The following is a 17,992-nucleotide window of genomic DNA, read 5'->3' on the forward strand; positions in this document are numbered from 1 at the left end:
AAAAGTCTTCATTGGACTTCTGTACATAGCTGGAATTCAGATGACGGGAAGAATTTGTGGGATTCCAAAGGGTTCGGTTGATCATGAGTGAGTACAGGTTTCGTTTACTGTTACAAGCTCTGCGATTTGATGATAGATAATCACGTAGTGATCGCTGAGTAGTGGACCGCCTGGCGCCAATTCGAGATTTATTTCAAAAGTTTGTGAAGTACTGCCAATCTTGTTACGCTGTAGGCCAAAACGTCACCAGTGACGAGAAACTCGAGGCCTCCAGAGGACGTTGCTCTTTTATCCAATATACACGATGGTCCATTGATAGTGACCAGGCCAAATATCTCACGAAATAAGCCTCAAACGAAAAACTACATAGAACGAAACTCGTCTAGCTTGAAGGGGGAAACCAGGTGGCGCTATCGTTGGCCCGCTACATGCCGCTGCCATAGACAAACGGATATCAACTGCGTTTTTTAAAATAGGAACCCCCATTTTTATTACATATTCGTGTGGTACGTAATGAAATATGAATGTTTTAGTTGGACCTCTTTTTTCGCTTTGTGATAGATGGCGCTGTAATAGTCACAAACGCATGAGAACGTGGTATTAAGTAACGTCCCGCCAGTGCGGACGGGATTTGCTTCGTGATACATTATCTGTGTTAAAATGGACCGTTTACCAATTGCGGAAAAGGTCGATATCGTGTTGATGTATGGCTATTGTGATAAAAATGCCCAATGGGCGTGTGCTATGTATGCTGCTCGGTACCCTGGAGGACATGATCCAAGTTTCCGGACCGTTCGCCGGATAGTTACGTTACTTAAGGAAACAGAAAGTGTTCAGCCACATGTGAAACGTCGACCACGACCTGAAACAAATGATGATTCCCAAGTAGGTGTTTTAGCTGCTGTCGAGGCTAATCCGCGCACCAGTAGCAGACAAATTGCGCGAGAAACGGGAATCTCAAAAACGTCGGTGTTGATAATGCTACATCAACATCGATTGCACACGAACCATATTTCTATGTACCAGGAATTGCATGGCGACGACTCTGAACGTCGTGTACAGTTCTGCCACTGGGCATAAGAGAAATTATGGAACGATGACAGATTTTTTGCACGCGTCGTATTTAGCGACGAAGCGTCATTCATCAACAGCGATAACGTAAACCGGCAAAATATCCACTATTGGGCAACGGAAAATCCACGATGGTTGCGAAAAGTGGAACATCAGCGACCTTGGCGGGTTAATGTATGGTGCAGCATTATGGGAGGAAGGATAATTGGCCCCCATTTTATCGATGGCAAACGAAATGATGCAATGTATGCTGATTTCCTACGTAATGTTCTACCGATGTTACTACAAGATGTTTCACTGCATGACAGAATGGCGATTTACTTGCAACATGATGGATGTCCGGCAGATAGCTTGCGTCCAGCTGAAGCGGTATTGAGTAGCATATTTCATGACAGGTAGATTGGTCGTCGAAGCACCATGGCCCGCCCGTTCACCGGATCTGACATCCCCGAATTTCTTTCTGTGGGGAAAGTTGAAGGATATATGCTATCGTGATCCACCGACAACGCCTGACAACATGCTTCAGCGCATTGTCAATGCATGTGTGAAAATTACGGAAGGCGAACTACTCGCTGTTGAGAGGAATGTTGTTACACGTATTGCCAAATGCATTGAGGTTGACGGACTTCATTTTGAGCATTTATTGCATTAATATGGTATTTACAGGTAATCACGCTGTAACAGCATGCGTTCTCAGAAATGATAAGTTCACAAACGTACATGTTTAACCCTGGAACAACCGAAACAAAATGTTCAAACGTACCTGTGTTCTGTATTTTAATTTGAAACACCTACCTGTTAACAACTGTTCGTCTAAAATTGTGAGTGCGTTCTGTATTCTAATTTAAAACACCTACCTGTTACCAACTGTTCGTCTAAAATTGTGAGCCATATGTTTGTGACTATTACAGCGCCATATATCACAATGCAAAAAAAGTGGTCCACTAAAACATTCATATTTCTTGACGAACTACACGAATATGTAATAAAAAATAGGGGGTTTCTATTTAAGAAAATGCAGTTGATATCCGCTTGACCTATGGCAGCGCCATCTAGCGGGCCAACCATAGCGTCATCTGGTTTCCCCCTTCAAGCTAGACGAGTTTCGTTCTTTGTAGTTTTTTCGTTTGACGCTTATTTCGTGAGATATTTGGCCCGGTCACGATCGCTGGACCACCCTGTATACCGTCGGCAAAATATGGAATAAAAATATTTGCTACAGTTGATTCCAAACTGTTTCACACCTGCAACATGGATATCTATGCTGGTAGACAGCCAGATGGCCCTTTCCAGCTTAGTAATAAAATCAGTGAAGTGGTTGAACGTTTGGTGGCCCCTATCACAACTCTGGACGCAATGTCTGTGCAGACAACTGGTTCAGCGATGTAAATCTTCTCCGTGATTTGACCGAGAAGCACCGTCTGTCGTATGTTGGAACCCTGAAAAAATAAATAAATAAATGGCAGATCCCGAAAGAAATGAAGGACGTGAAAACCAGGGCTGCAAATTATAGTACAGTTGCTTACAGAGAAGAAGGTACGATTGTTTCTTACGTCCCACAAAACAAAAATAACAAAAAAAATGTTTTATTGATTTTAAGCATACATTATGACGCTGAAATTGACGAAAACACAGGAGATAAAAGAAAACCTATTATGATAACTTATTATAACACACACAAAATTGGAGTTGATATGGTTGACAAATTGTGCTCTGCTTACAACGTTCAAAGGGGTACACGGCGAAAGCCCATGGCTGTATTTTATCGATACTGAATATTACTGGTGTAAATTTCCAGATAATTTATATGGCAAATGGCAACGAAAGTCTCCACCGACGGCTGTTTCTTCGTCAGCTCGGATGAGAACTCATGGAAGATCAGTTGGTAAAATGAAGCGTGCTTTCCAATCTACCTCGGACCCTGACTACACCGCATTATTGAAATTCGAGTGCAAAATCGCAGACCTTTAGGTCTTGTTGGTGAGAGAGCCGACAATGCCGACACCAATCAAGGAAGAAAGAAGCGTTGCAAACCCTGCCTCACAACTAGTACGAGACGACTGACGAAATACTCATGTAAATCGTGCGGACAATATCTGTGCCTTAAACACTGTGATTTTGTTTGCCGTGAAGGACGTGAATTGGGTGCTCCTCCAGAAGAAACATGAAAACGTCTCTTATTTGTCATATTTTTAGTTGTAAGTTACTTTTCAGAACTTTGTATGTCATACATACCACGTAAAACTTTTCCTGGATATTATATTTTTCGAAGTGTAGTTCCTTATTTCCATGTTGCATTTTTCTGAAATAATTCTCTAGTAAAATTATTGAAAATAAACATAGTACCTTACACAATCCTGGATTTCATCCATACGTGAAATTTTTAAAATATTGTTAATTTGAGTGACTGGATCTCACAGATTCGGCACCATCATCCGTGTGAGTTTAGGGGCGCCAGCATTGGAGTGTGAATAATATGACAAATTGGAGAAACCGGAAAAAATGGAGATGGATTCCGACACACGAAAGCAAATTCCAGTCGAAGGTGACAATGGCTCTGAGCACTATGAGACTTAACTTGGTTCAAATGGCTCTGAGCACTATGGGACTTAACTGCTACGGTCATCAGTCCCCTAGAACTTAGAACTACTTAAACCTAACTAACCTAAGGACAGCACACAACACCCAGCCATCACGAGGCAGAGAAAATCCCTGACCCCGCCGGGAATCGAACCCGGGAACCCGGGCGTGGGAAGCGAGAACGCTGCCGCACGACCACGAGATACGGGCTGGGACTTAACTCCTGAGGTCACCGATCCCCTAGAACTACTTAAACCTAACTAACCAAAGGACATCACACACATCCATGCCCGAGGCAGGATTCGAACCGGCGACCGTAGCGGTTGCTCGGTTCCAGACTGTAGCGCCTAGAACCTCTCGGCCACCCCACCCGGGGGTGACAACACAGTCGAGCCGATTAAGGAAACGGTAGATTCCGACACTGAAGTGTCAGAATGTGGCTTTGCGATGTAAGCGACTTATTTGAGGACACAAACATACAAGAGCAAATTTGCGCGGACGTTATGCCCCCAAAACAGTCATTAACACCGCTTAATGAATTAGTTATGCGAATAACTGCAAGTTTTACTTGCATTGTAAAACAACAAATTGAAGCAGCTGCAAGAGAACAATCAGATAAAATTTGACTCAAACTGCCGAGCAACAGTCAGATAAAATGAAAGAAAATTTTGCACAATTTTCCAAGGAACAATAGGTAAGCATGGAAAACAAATTCAACGCCATGGTAAAAGGTATTAACACGCAAATAACTACGACATTAGACAAGCTCAAAAACAGTCTAACTGACACAAACCATAGAATACCAGGTATTGTGAATCACTTATCGGATGATGAGAAAAAGTTCAAAACCACATAAACATAATTAGTAGCTAACGTATCAAATCTTATTCACCAAGTCAATAAATTGTCACTTGAGAAAAGACAAACAATATCTCAGAGCCTTACTACTCAAGGTGAAATATTTAGTAGAATTTTGATGAGTGGTTTCTGAGAAAAACACAATTATGGGAAAATCGAGAAAAGAGATACGTACAGGCCGTGAACGCTGAAGTAGCATTAGAACCAAGAGATTACGGCGAACTTGTTGAAATAAGACTGATTTTGTCAGATGAATTATTTGAGTGGCGCAGAAAAGTTGACACCCAGCTAACAGACCTAAAACAACAGGTCGAGCAAATAATAAATACGCCTTGTGAAACAACATACACGCCGACACACATGACTCAAACTTACGGAAATGTTCCACCGTCCAATCAACATATTTTGAAAGATTTAGGTCCCAGTAGGGCATGTGGCGGATGTAGATACGATTGAGCACCAGCTGCACCCACATTGACAGCGGTACTTTGAGCAGAGAGTCTTCAGATGCACCGACAATTCCAAGTATGTATATCTGAGAATAAATTCCCGTATCCAGTAATTTTCATTCGCAGTTTTAAAGGAATATTGCCTAAGACATGGACTGAAAGGCAAAGGATTAATTTCACAACCCTCATACATGCAGGAAAAATCCGCGCTGCAGGCAGCAGCTACATCAGCATCCTGTTCTTCAACATTTGAACAAGCATTCTTGAACAGATATTGGTCGCCTCCTGTTCATGTTTGAGGAGGGAAGTATTTAATCCTAGGGCTTATAATCCGAAACAAGGGAGTCTCAGAAAACACTTCGAAAAATATATACGAAAAACACGCTATTGGGAAACTAAAAAGGAAATTGCCGATTAGTGGTCGAGAAAGGTAATCCACGCTCCCGAAGACACTGTGGAAATTTTTTTATCAGTTAAAGACCCTCTTGATTTAATTGAAGAAGATGCAAAACATTTGAATGGCAACGGTGGCGGGAGCAGGCAGCATTCCCCAAGGCAACACGACAATGGACAGAACCATGCTGGTAGCGGCAGCCGCGCCACACCTCCTGCAGACCACAAAATGACAATGCACAAAATCATCAGCGAAACGGTTCTGGTTTTGCTTCTTGTGAAAATACACTACCGGCCATTAAAATTGCTACACCAATAAGAAAAGCAGATGACAAACGGGTATTCATTGGACAAATATATTATACTGGAACTGACATGTGATTACATTTTCACGCAATTTGGGTGCATAGATCCTGAGAAATCAGTACCCAGAACAACCACCTCTGGCCGTAGTAACGGCCTTGTTACACCTGGGCAGTGAGTCAAACAGAGCTTGGATGGCGTGTACAGGTACAGCTGCCCATGCAGCTTCAACACGATACCACAGTTCATCAAGAATAGTGACTAGCGTATTGTGACGAGCCAGTTGCTCGTCCACCATTGACCAGACGTTTTCAATTGGCGAGAGATCTGCAAAATGTGCACATTTTCTGAATCCAGAAAGGCGCGTACAGGCCCTGCAACATGCGGTCGTGCATTACGCTGAAATGTATGGTTTTGCAGGGATCGAATGAGGAGTAGAACCATGGGTCGTAACACATCTGAAATGTAACGTCCACTGTTCAAAGTGCCGTCAATGCGAACAAGAGGTGACCGAGACGTGTAACTAATGGCACCCCATACCATAACGCCGGGTGATACGCCAGTATGGCGATGACGAATACACCCTTCCAATGTGAGTTCATCACGATGTCGCCAAACACGGATGCGACCATCATGATGATGCTGTAAACAATACCTGGATTCATCCAAAAAAATGACGTTTTGCCATTCGTGCACCCAGGTTCGTCGTTGAGTACACCTTCGCAGGCGCTCCTGTCTGTGATGCAACGTCAAGGATAACCGCAGCCATGGTCTCCGAGCTGATAGTCCGTGCTGCTGCAAACGTCGTCGAACTGTTCGTGCAGATGGTTGTTGTCTTACAAACGTCCCTATCTGTTGACTCAGGGAGCGAGACGTTGCTGCACGATCCGTTACTGCCACGCGGATAAGATGCCTGTCATCTCGACTGCTAGTGATACGAGGCCGTTGGAATCCAGCACGGCGTTCCGTATTACCCTCCTGAACCCATGGATTCCGGATTCTGCTACAGTCATTGGATCTCGACCAACGCGAGCAGCAATGTCGCGATACGATAAACCGCAATCGGGATAAGCTACAATCCGACCTTTATTAAGGTCGGAAACGTGATGGTACGCATTTCTCCTCCGTACACGAGGCATCACAACAACGTTTCACCAGGCAACGCCGGTCAACTGCTGTTTGTGTATGAGAAATCGATTGGAAACTTTCCTCATGTCAGCATGTTGTAGGTGTCGCCACCGGCGCCAACATTGTGTGAATGTTCTGAAAAGCTAATCTTTTTCATATCACAGTATCTTCTTCCTGTCGGTTAAATTTCGCTTCTGTAGCACGTCATCTTTGTGGCGTAGCAATTTTAATGGCCAGTAGTGTATAATCATAACCAGTATCACCCTGGATATCAGAACAACAGACACACATATAATGAGGGTTACTCGGGGCAAACAACATACTGTAGCAGCTGCAATCAGTGGCATCCGAATTTTCGGGGTTCAACACGGACAAACTATTCTCAGCCACCTCCCGGCTGGCAGAAGCAGCACAAAAATAAACAACAACACACAGGACCTGTAGGTTTGATCGAGGCAGCAGAAGAGCGCCCTCAACCCACGAATCAAGCATTAAACTAGAGGCGGTCGTATCCTGCTCCCGGATATCGTCCGCTGAACGCAATGGGGGAGAAATAAATAACGCTGTGACAAACATGATTCGTTATAACGAAGGGATGGACATTAAGAGACGAACTATGTAATGACCCTATGTCAACTGTAGAATTTTATGAAGAACAAGTGCAGGCAGTAGCATTTAATGGGAGGTATACCGGACACTATAGTTATTGACACAGGGCGTAATTAAATGTTCTTGCTTCACATTTTTACATCAATTAAAAAAGGTTGCGATTTTGCCAGTGCAAAATTGTGTTATCTCAGGAGTCATTGGTGCACGGACGCAACGAGTTGAGAAACAGGTTCAGACTGGTGTTATTTGAAAGCGGAGCAATAAAATTCACATTTTTCATAGTTACGGGTTTGTCTGTGTCCTGTATTTTCGGTGTGCAATACCTACGAAGGAGGAATGCAGAATTTGACCTTCAGAGTGGAACAGCCATTTAAATGTTAGGAGAAAAGAAATTATTTCGAATTTGATATGCACTAATTCATGTCAAGGCAAATTTCGCCAGAACCTGAATTTTAGTAGCCAACAAAGTGCTGTGGGCAGACAGCAATCTTGTTGATTATGATAATGGCGAGCCGGCCGCTGTGGCCGAGCGGTTCTAGGCCCTTCAATCTGGAACCGCGCGACCGCTACGGTCGCAGGTTCGAATCCTGCCTTCAGCATGGATGTGTGTGATGTCCTTAGGTTAGTTAGGTTTAAGTAGTTCTAAGTTCTAAGGGACTGATAACCTCAGATGTTAAGTTCCATAGTGCTCAGAGCCATTTGAACCATTTGATAATGGCGAACTCGTATCATCTGATGTAAACTCAGATTTACTTAATACAAGTAAAGTTCTCTTTAGGCACAAGGAGCTCAATACCTTAGCGAACAGCAGATAACAGAACTCTGAATTATTATTGTATTTGTAAATGTATTTTCTCGTAGACTGATAGCCATTGAAGGTTATGTATGCAAGTAGAATGTCAGTTCACATGAGACTTTTGCTCGACAAACCTATTCCATTCCGTGGGCGAAGAATGAGGCAATGAAACAGGAAATACGCAAAATGCTACCTTGAAACATCATACAAACTTCAACGTCGCTGTACGGTCGTCCATTGTTAGCAGTCAATATGACAGGCGGAGGAGTGGTTTGGTTCTGGAGACTCGCAACATAAACAATGTCATAATACCTGTTCCTACCAGACCGGAGGTGCTCGAAGAACAACTTCAGATTCCATAGAGAAACAGTTATCCACGACCGATCTCGGATCGTCTTTTTGGAAGGTTGTATTATCGGAAGAGTCACGAAAGTATACGGCGTTCATCTTTTACGGTCGTTCGTCACAGTTCAAAGCTCTACGTCAGTTCTGATGTATTTACTGTAGTCCTTGTCACCACTTTAAGTCCCAGTTTGTTAGACAAAGTCACGGTATATGTTGACGATTTACTGATTGCTAAGCCTAGGTGGGAAGAGCATATTTTATTGTTGAAAACAAAACTTAAATGAAATTTTCAGAATCAGGTGTACTACTAACCTTGAGAAATCCAAATTTGCCAAGAAGGAAATAAAATTTTTAGACCATGTCATATCTTCTTACGCATAAAATATGTGCGATAAAATACTTTCCTCCTGCTACTACGAAAAGACAATTAAAGGCTTCATATGGCCTATCAGGAACTATTAAATTTGGGTATGGTCAAAATAATGCCACTAAGTTTTTGAGAACATAAAGAAACCGTTTGCATCTTCTAGTATACTTCACGATCCAGACATGAGTAAGGACTTTTGTACCGTGTCAGACGCGTCCCGTTCAGCACTCAGCTCATGCCTTTTTCAAATAATAGAGAATGAATGGGAAGACTGAAATACATATCATTAGCTTTGTGAGCAGAGTGTTGTTGGAGTGTGAAAGAGCTTACTCGGCAGCATAATTAGGGGCACTTGCTGTCATGTGGTCATTTTGTAACTTCAATTACTATATCTATGGTCATATAAAAGTCCTCTGTGATCACAAGCCTTTGAGTTTTCAGCTAACGTCTAATTTGATTCATCAGTGATTAACTATATGGTGTCTTTTCTTGCAGGAATATGATTTTGAGACTGGTTATTTAGCAGGTAATGAAAATATAATAGCAGATGCACTTTCCAGGTTGCGTCAAGGATTACTTGTATTTGCTGAACTATGTAGAAGAGCAAGCAAAGGATGGTTAAGATGTACATAATGAAAGAAACAGTGCGTCACAAGTATTGTTTTGAGATGTGTAAAAACACAAGTGCTCTACAAACCGCAGACCCCAGATCGGTGAAGGTAATTCACTTCATTCAGCATCAGCCCAACCGCAAGATAGCGAAATTTTACTGGCTTTACAATAACGTTTTCTTCCATCGTGTTCATGTCAAATCCGAATCGTGGCATGTTCGCGTACCATAAGCCAAAGAAGAACACCTCATCAGGTACACGCACTTGGCATGGCGGCATGTGGGAATCGAGAAATGTAAACAAAAAATAGCACTGTACTGTCATCTCCCAAATCTGCACAAACGTGTGCATCAGTTGTTGGGGACTTGCATCATCTGTCAAAGAGCTAGGTCAATAAACACATCTACTAAGATACCACTACATTCCATTCTGACAACTAAACCTGGAGAAATAACAGCTACTGACATTGTCAGACCATACTCCTAAGGTAGGGGCGGTGTTAAATATCTAGTGGCAATACACAAATTATTCACGAAACACATTAAGTTCTACACAACAAAATCAACTGTAGCAGCGCCTATTGTAGAAACGTTGAAAGAAAATTATTTTCTAAGATCCGGAAAGCCCAAGGCTGTGCTATCTGACAATGCCTCAAATTTTACTGGAAAAACGTGGCGACTCTCTTAAAGGAATATGGAATCAAACAGAATTTAACATTGCTTGTTCATCCGGAATCAAATGTGACTGGAAGAGTTTTTCACGAATTTAACAGGTTTATAAGTACATAAACATCTAATAGACAAACTCGATAGGTAGAATTTGTCACTCTTCTTGGACAGATCATGAATGGTTTGCCACACCTTTCCACAGGTTACACCCCAGACGAACACATGTTGGTCAATGAACAAAGAAATGAATGGGTAGATACGCATTCTCAAACACCAGACAACAACATATCTCCCCAAGAAAAATTACGTCCAGCAATCATTTCGTTGAATTCATTAGTGCAAACAAGCATGAATGCTTATGGCAAACGGCTATGCCGCATTGAAAAATACTTTGTAGGAGGACTTGACAAGGTGACATTAAATTTTTCATTTGTGTGGCCGTAGTGTCCGTAGTCGCTTTAAATTCTTGAGGGTGTTTTTGTTCTGTCGTTGCAACTACAAAAATGCGTGATTTTTTGCACCAGACGCGTTCTCTTTATTGAGCTAAAGCATCATCAGTGGCCTGAAATTAAGTAACTTACATTCTGATTTGCATTTAGATCGAAAAACTGATCCTTAAGAATATGTTGATTTGTACTTACGGTTATTTTCGCTTGATTTCTCGCTTATATCGGGAATCGCTGTCTGCTAGCACATCGTTGTTTTTCTGCGTTAGATCCTGATAATTTTGGTCTAATTTTTAGCTGTTCTGCAGCAGTATGCATTTCTTATTTTACAACACACTTTTATGCACACCACTGCATTCTGGTTGTTTTTATACTTCCAAGTACGTGTTGTGGGGTGTGTTCTGTAGTGTTGCCAACATAACCTTCCGACTACTTTGTCTTTGACCTACAACCTTTTCTTTTATGAGATTATTGTATGTGAGTAATTCCATTTAATTAAGTTGCTGTATTTTTATATACTTTGTAAGAATAGGGAAGGAATATTGATGGAGGGATATACTTTTTTCAGTGTAAGGAAGGGAGGAACGATGATGAGTGGGCATTAGTGAATAGCAGTGTGATGGAGTGTGAGTTAGAGGAAAAGGTGAGGAGCAAGAAGTGAAATGAAATTGCGAGTGTGGGAGGGGGAGGGTTGTGGGAGAGTGGGAGGGGGTGAAGGATGGAAAAGGCTCTTTTCTTTTTCATGTAATTTCATCAGTTATCTTATATAGAGCCTGGTTTCCAATATTTATTTGGTCATTGAGCCACTGTTTATTTGGTGTTAATTCTTTCTTGCATGTGGAAATTTTCTGGGAATGGGAGGAGGTGTCTGTCTTTACTGATTTTTATGATATTCATATCTTTTTGAATATTTCGTGGTCTATGGTGTTCTTGTTTTAGATGATCTGAAAATGTTGAATGGTTTGTACTGTATTTAAAACAATTCATTGTTTGCAGATAATCTAAAATAAGAATACCATAGACCACAAAATATTCAAAAAGATATGAGTATCATAAAAAATCAGTAAAGACAGACACCATCTCCCATTCCAAGAAAATTTCCACATGCAAAAAGAATTAACACAAAATAAACAGTGGCTCAATGACCAAATAAATAATGGAAATCAGGCTCTATATAAGATAACTGATAAAATTACATGAAAAAGAAAAGAGTCTTTTCCATCCTTCACTCCCTCCCACTCTCCAACAACCTTGAACCCCCCAACCCCTCTGCCCTCACAATTTGATTTCACTTCTTGCTTCTCACCTTTTCCTCTAACTCACACTCCACCACGCTGCTATACACTGATGTCCACTCACCATGGTTTCTCCCTCCCCTATACTCAAAAAAAAAAAAAATCCATCAATCAATATTCCTTCCCTATTCTTACAGAGTATATAAAAATACAGAAACGTAATTAAATAGAATTACACATATACAATAATCTAATTAAAGAAAAGGTTGTAGGTCAAAGTAGTGGAAAGGCTATGTTAGCAATACTACAAAACACATGCCACAACACATATTTCGAAGTACAATAAGAACCAGAATACAGTGGCATGGTAAAAGTGTGTTATGAAAAACATAAGAAATGCATACTGTTGCAGAAAAACTAAAAATTATACCGTAATTATCAGTATCTAACGCAGAAAAACAATGATCTGATAGCAGACGGCATTTACAGTGTAAACGAGAAATCAAGCGAAAATCACCATACGTACAAATCAACATATTCTTATGAAACTGTTTTTCGATCTAAAAATGTAAATAACTTAATTACAGACCACTGATGATGTTTTACCTCAAGCAAGCGAAATGCGTCTGGTGAAAAAAAATCACGCATTTTTGTAGCTGCAACGACAGAACAAAAACACCCTCAAGACTTTGTAGGAGATTTGGTTCTACATAAAAGTGATCCCAAACCATCAATGCAAAACATAAGAACAAAAAATGGCAATTATTATACAGCAGTCCATTGAAAACTCTTAAAATTCCAACCGAAATATATTTGTGAGCAAGTCCAACTCCATCAAAATCAAAGACTTGTACCATCAAGGATACCTAAAAAAGACTTTCCTGTAAAAAAGAAGTCCGTCAATGTCAATTTATTTTATAAGCCTTATATATGTATATGTGTGTGAATATGTTACTTTAATCTAATAATGATGAATATTATTTAATGTAACATCCCTGAAATTACATGGCAAAGCAATATTGACAAAATATGTCACATTAGCTGAAGGCTGAAAATTTTATATGTAACTCTATGTTTTAACGTTATGTTGAGTATTTACAAGAAGAATCACCAGTGCACCAGTGATATTTGTACATTGGCTAAAAAAAAGAATATGAATGTACATTTCAAACCCTGACACAGTTTTATCTGTGTAATAAAATAACGCACTAATGAGCTAACCAAAGTAATATTATAGAGAAAACATTTATTTGTTTTGTAAGTAATAACCTATGTTTTAATTTTTCTTACAAAGCAAAAGAACGTTCATAAAAACAAAGCGCTGAAAACCCATAACATGTCAGATGTTGACAGTTTGCTTACTGTTACAAATTTAGAAGTGTACTGCTAAGTGCAGCTTTGTAAATAAAAAAGCATGTTAAAATGACAGTGCATAACTTTGTACCTAGATTTGTGGACTAGTTCGAGTAACTAACAAAAGCAAATGATTATTTAGTTTAGAGAAATATGATATTAAGTTTGCCAATTTCCGCTAATGTATGGTTAGAGATAAGGTATTACTTTTTCCTTTTTCAACGATTTCATTGCATTTATTTGTGTATGTACGTGTATCCATAGCAAAGCATCACTTACCCGAAAGCTGAGATAGCAATAGTTACAGTCTTTCACTTCTGTTTATGACCGTTAGCGTCATTCGGTTTTGCTGACTTTTGTCATTTAGATTTTTGTGTTTCCTTCTGTTAGGAGCCTTGTATGACATCATCGGCGGTTGTACAGAGCCTGTTGTTCTAACCTTTTGCATAAAATAATTATAGTGTTTAGAGGATTGAGCGAAGACAAAATTATCTGATCGAAATGTTAAACACTTGAAGAACTATAAATATGTAAATATTCACATTGAAGGATCAGTTGTGTCTTATCATTGAACTAGACACAATAAACTTGTAGAGTGTACGATATCGTGTAAATAATTATCATCACCTACTCTAATAACAAAAACGATACTAGTTCCTGCAAAAATCAAAGTGTAGTGTGTAAACGTACGGACAATGTAAATAGGGAATGCACTTTCGGAAACCATTCTGACAGCCAAAGACGTTTTAATACGACAAACTGTGTTACCGAAGTGAAATAAGTGAAGATTGTGAAACCAAAAAATGTGAATGTGTACAATAAAAGTTGCTTACCTCTGCACAGCAGTGGCGGATGGGAACAAAAAATAAAGTTGTAAACACAATGTCTCTTTGAATCGGCAGGATGCTGCAAACGCGGACACAACTTGTACAACGTTCGCAGTAATACACAAGTAGTAAACCCGTGAAGGAACACCAGTGTAAATTGCCACTGACAACATCACTGTGCTACAAGAACGGATTGTCAGAATGCAGCGGTAAGTGCCTGTTTGAATTTTAAACCAATTATCTGTACTCGAGTAACTAAGTATATAAAACGAAACACTGTGTGCACACAGAAATTGGTTTATTTTGAAGGGAAAACGTTAAATAATGAACTTGTGTAGCTGCAAAACGAACTGATTTAGTTTGAATAGTGAGGTCTGTGAAAAAACGTACATGACCCAAAACCATCTCTGAATCTGTGCGCAGCACCAGATGCTACTCCTACAGATTTTGGTCACATGAACTAATTGCGAACTCCTTTCACGTCGATAAACATTCTGCTAGCATATTTGTATTGGCAGCCAGTGCCGGTTCATGGTCATGTTCGCCGGTGGGGCCCCAATGGAAAGTCAATAAACTTTATGATGGAATTGTTCCAAACTATTGTTATATAACCTCCATGTCTGCCATTTGTATCAGAGAAAAGGAAACTTTCAGCAGATTTCTTTCCATTGATGTACCGCAGTATGATGACCAACTGACTTTTGCGCGTAGGCTAATACATATTGTTTCATCTGTCTGTCCAGAAACAAAAGTGGTAGCATTAATGTCTTTAAACAGTCCTTCAATATGAACTTAGTACATACAGTCTAAAAGTTCATTTTGCAAAATTTTGATGTATATTTTCAGATGGAAATACTAGAGCTGTCTAAATGGTCATCTAACACATTGTAAAGATTTCTTTGAAGAGACAAAAAGTCTGAGAAATTGCCACTATTAGCTGAACCCTTAGTGCTAACTCATGATCTCTACAAAACGATAAACACTGTACTACTCGATTTAATGTGTGTCTGTTCTTCATAACTAACTCATTGTTGTTGTCATGGTCATTTGTCCAGACACTGGTTTGATGCAGCTCTCCATGCTACTCTTATCCTGTGCAAGCTTCTTCATTTCCGAGTAACTACTGCAACCAACATCCCAATTCATTGTGTTTCTTAGTTGATTCTTCATACCTAGATCAATCTGAGCAGCAATGAAAATGTTGCCAAACATTTTGTATTTACAAGCACTTTCTAGCAGTCCACTTTCCCCACGTGTCTTAATCTGCCCATTTAAATACTTTATATCCTCACAGCTGAATGTTGTCCACAATCCTTCACCTCCAAAAGTACCTTTTGTTTCTCTTCACTCACTGTCAACTGACACCTTTCACAGAGCCATGTATTGCAGAAAGTTGCGTTCTTGCTTTCATTGGGGTGAGACATTAAGAAACCTTTTAGTTGACGTGCATACAACCGCTCCGATTTCTAACTTCTTTTTCACACTTAATAAATTATAGCTTCCGTTTACCAAACAATCTACTAATTAATTTTAAAATCACTATAAGAATACATGAGTTTCAGCCAAAAAGCTCCAGAATACGGAACACTACTGATAGATCGTTACTTTTGCTGTTTGCGACATTTCCCGTTGGTATACAGGAAGGTGCGTTAAGTGATGTAGGTGAAAATTCGGGTTACGGGTCCAAGCCGGCTGGCCCCAGACACTGTGTAAAGGAGAGGATGGTTGGGAGAGTGGTAACGTAAAAGGCAGCATGGCTCTCTGAGGTGCGGGGAAGGAGAGGGATATTCGTGATCCGGTCCGTCTGGTCGGCCCGCTAGAGATGGCCCCAAGCTACGCCATGGAGCCGGGGGTGTAGAGCAGAGGTGTACATGTTCAGCTTTTAAACCGCCCATGCTTGCCTGATGGCCAGGCGGGCAGGCCGCCGCGCGTTGTCAACAGAACGGGCAGGCTGCTTCACTCCCAGCCAAGCCAAGCAGAACCCAACCCGGGCAGGCTGCGGGAAACTTTCTTGCCTGCCAATATTACTGCTGAGCTGCGCTACGCAGCCGTTTTGTCTGCGCGCTTCGTTGTCGTATTATGAACATTAATTAAAAGTTTTTATTTTAGATGAGCACCAAAAGACAAACTCTAACATTTATATATTAATTTCAGGTCAAAAAATATTGGGTTTTATTTGCATATTCTTCCTTTACGCGTATATTTCGGGCTTATTATCTATATAAATAAAAATGAATTGCCAAATGCGTTGATAAGCGTAAAACTCGAGAACGGCTGGACCAATTCGGCAATTTTTTTTTTTTTTGCTGTGTTCGTAATTCTCAGGACAAGGCTTTTATGAAATAAAATTTTTCGAAAATCCACCGAAAAATTGGAAAATTTGAGAAAAACTGAAAGTGTGTTTTCATTGTGTCCGTGTGTTTGTATTGCATATAATCTTGATGAAATTTTGCACACTATACCTTGAAACCAAGAGGAAGGTCACAGTCTACTAAAAATTTCGTAGGGTGCATGGCAGAGGTTACTTTACCTAACGGAATTCGACAAATTGTACGTTTTTATTCCGACCTTGATGAAATTTGGCATACTTGATATTCAAAGCAGGATGAAGGGCGCTGTCTGCTTAAAATTCTGAGTGGTGCATGGCGGAGGGTACTTTACTTACACACTTCTACACTAACCTACAGTTTTATTCCGATCTTGAAGAAATTTTGCTCACTTGACCGCCGGCCGCGGTGGTCTAGCGGTTCTAGGCGCTCAGTCAGGAACCGCGCGACTGCTACGGTCGCAGGTTCGAATCCTGCCTCGGGCATGGATGTGTGTGATGTCCTTAGGTTAGTTAGGTTTAAGTAGTTCTAAGTTCTAGGGGACTTATGACCACAGATGTTGAGTCCCATAGTGCTCAGAGCCATTTGAACCACACTTGACCATCAAGAGGAACATTACTGTCTACGTAATATTTCGGACAGTGCATGGAATAGAGTACCTTACAAAAGATTTTGACATAGTTTGCGGGTTACCATGAAATCCTTCTCCCTCTATACTGCTAAATGATCTCAGGTCCTTAGCACACATTTCAACGCCCTTTTCGGCCACTAAATCTTTGTCCTCTTTCAAGATATTTACGGAGTAAGGGAACTGCTTGTCAAATTCGCACACATGTCGTAACATACTCGAGGTTCCTGAATAAGTACTTAAGAGCTTTTTACATAATTTGCATTGAGACACGCCTACCGATTTATTTGAAGCGGCCTCATAAACACACGAAAACGTTTCCTATGCGGCACTTGTGCTCTGTTTCGTTACCAGCATGTATTCGCCAGTTGTCAATTTTTTTTCAATCTCACTAAAGTCCCATCTATTCATTGTGCTGCCCCCACCGTTGCGACAAATGAACTGTGGGCTAACTACCTGGCTACTCTAGTCACGGTAGCTTGACAGCGCAACCTGTTGTCAGGCGCAGCAAGCTGAGCGGGTCCCGTGAAGCTTGGCAGACCTGCGGGAACCTAGGTAGCTCGGGCTTGCGGGAGCCCAAGTCGGTCGCATTACCCACTATGCCTCAGTACATGCGCACTCTTGTGTTTACTTCGCGGCAGGCTGACCTGCATGAATGGTTGCAGAGGAGCTAGGGGCAAGCAGGCTGCAAGGGGAATTTGTACACCTCTAGTGTAGAGGCAGCGGCCCGAATCGAGTGGGAAAAGGAAAACAGGTCCGTCACTGTAGAACGATGGGCTGAGGGGAGGGGTGAGGCAGGAGTAGCTGAAGACTTGATCCAATACTGGCATCTAAGAATAAAGTCGTATGTTTCTACAGCGGAACAGTGGAAACAGATCTGTCTCACTCGAGCTACACCAAAATCCTGACATTGAAAAACTATGTAGAATAAAACTGTGGCGCAAAATTCTCTTGGGGCCGGACCACTCTAGCCCTTACGAACGAGTCGCCCCCGTTGG

The sequence above is a fragment of the Schistocerca serialis genome, chromosome 4 (genome assembly GCF_023864345.2).
Source record: "Schistocerca serialis cubense isolate TAMUIC-IGC-003099 chromosome 4, iqSchSeri2.2, whole genome shotgun sequence".
NCBI classification, from domain to species: domain Eukaryota; kingdom Metazoa; phylum Arthropoda; class Insecta; order Orthoptera; family Acrididae; genus Schistocerca; species Schistocerca serialis.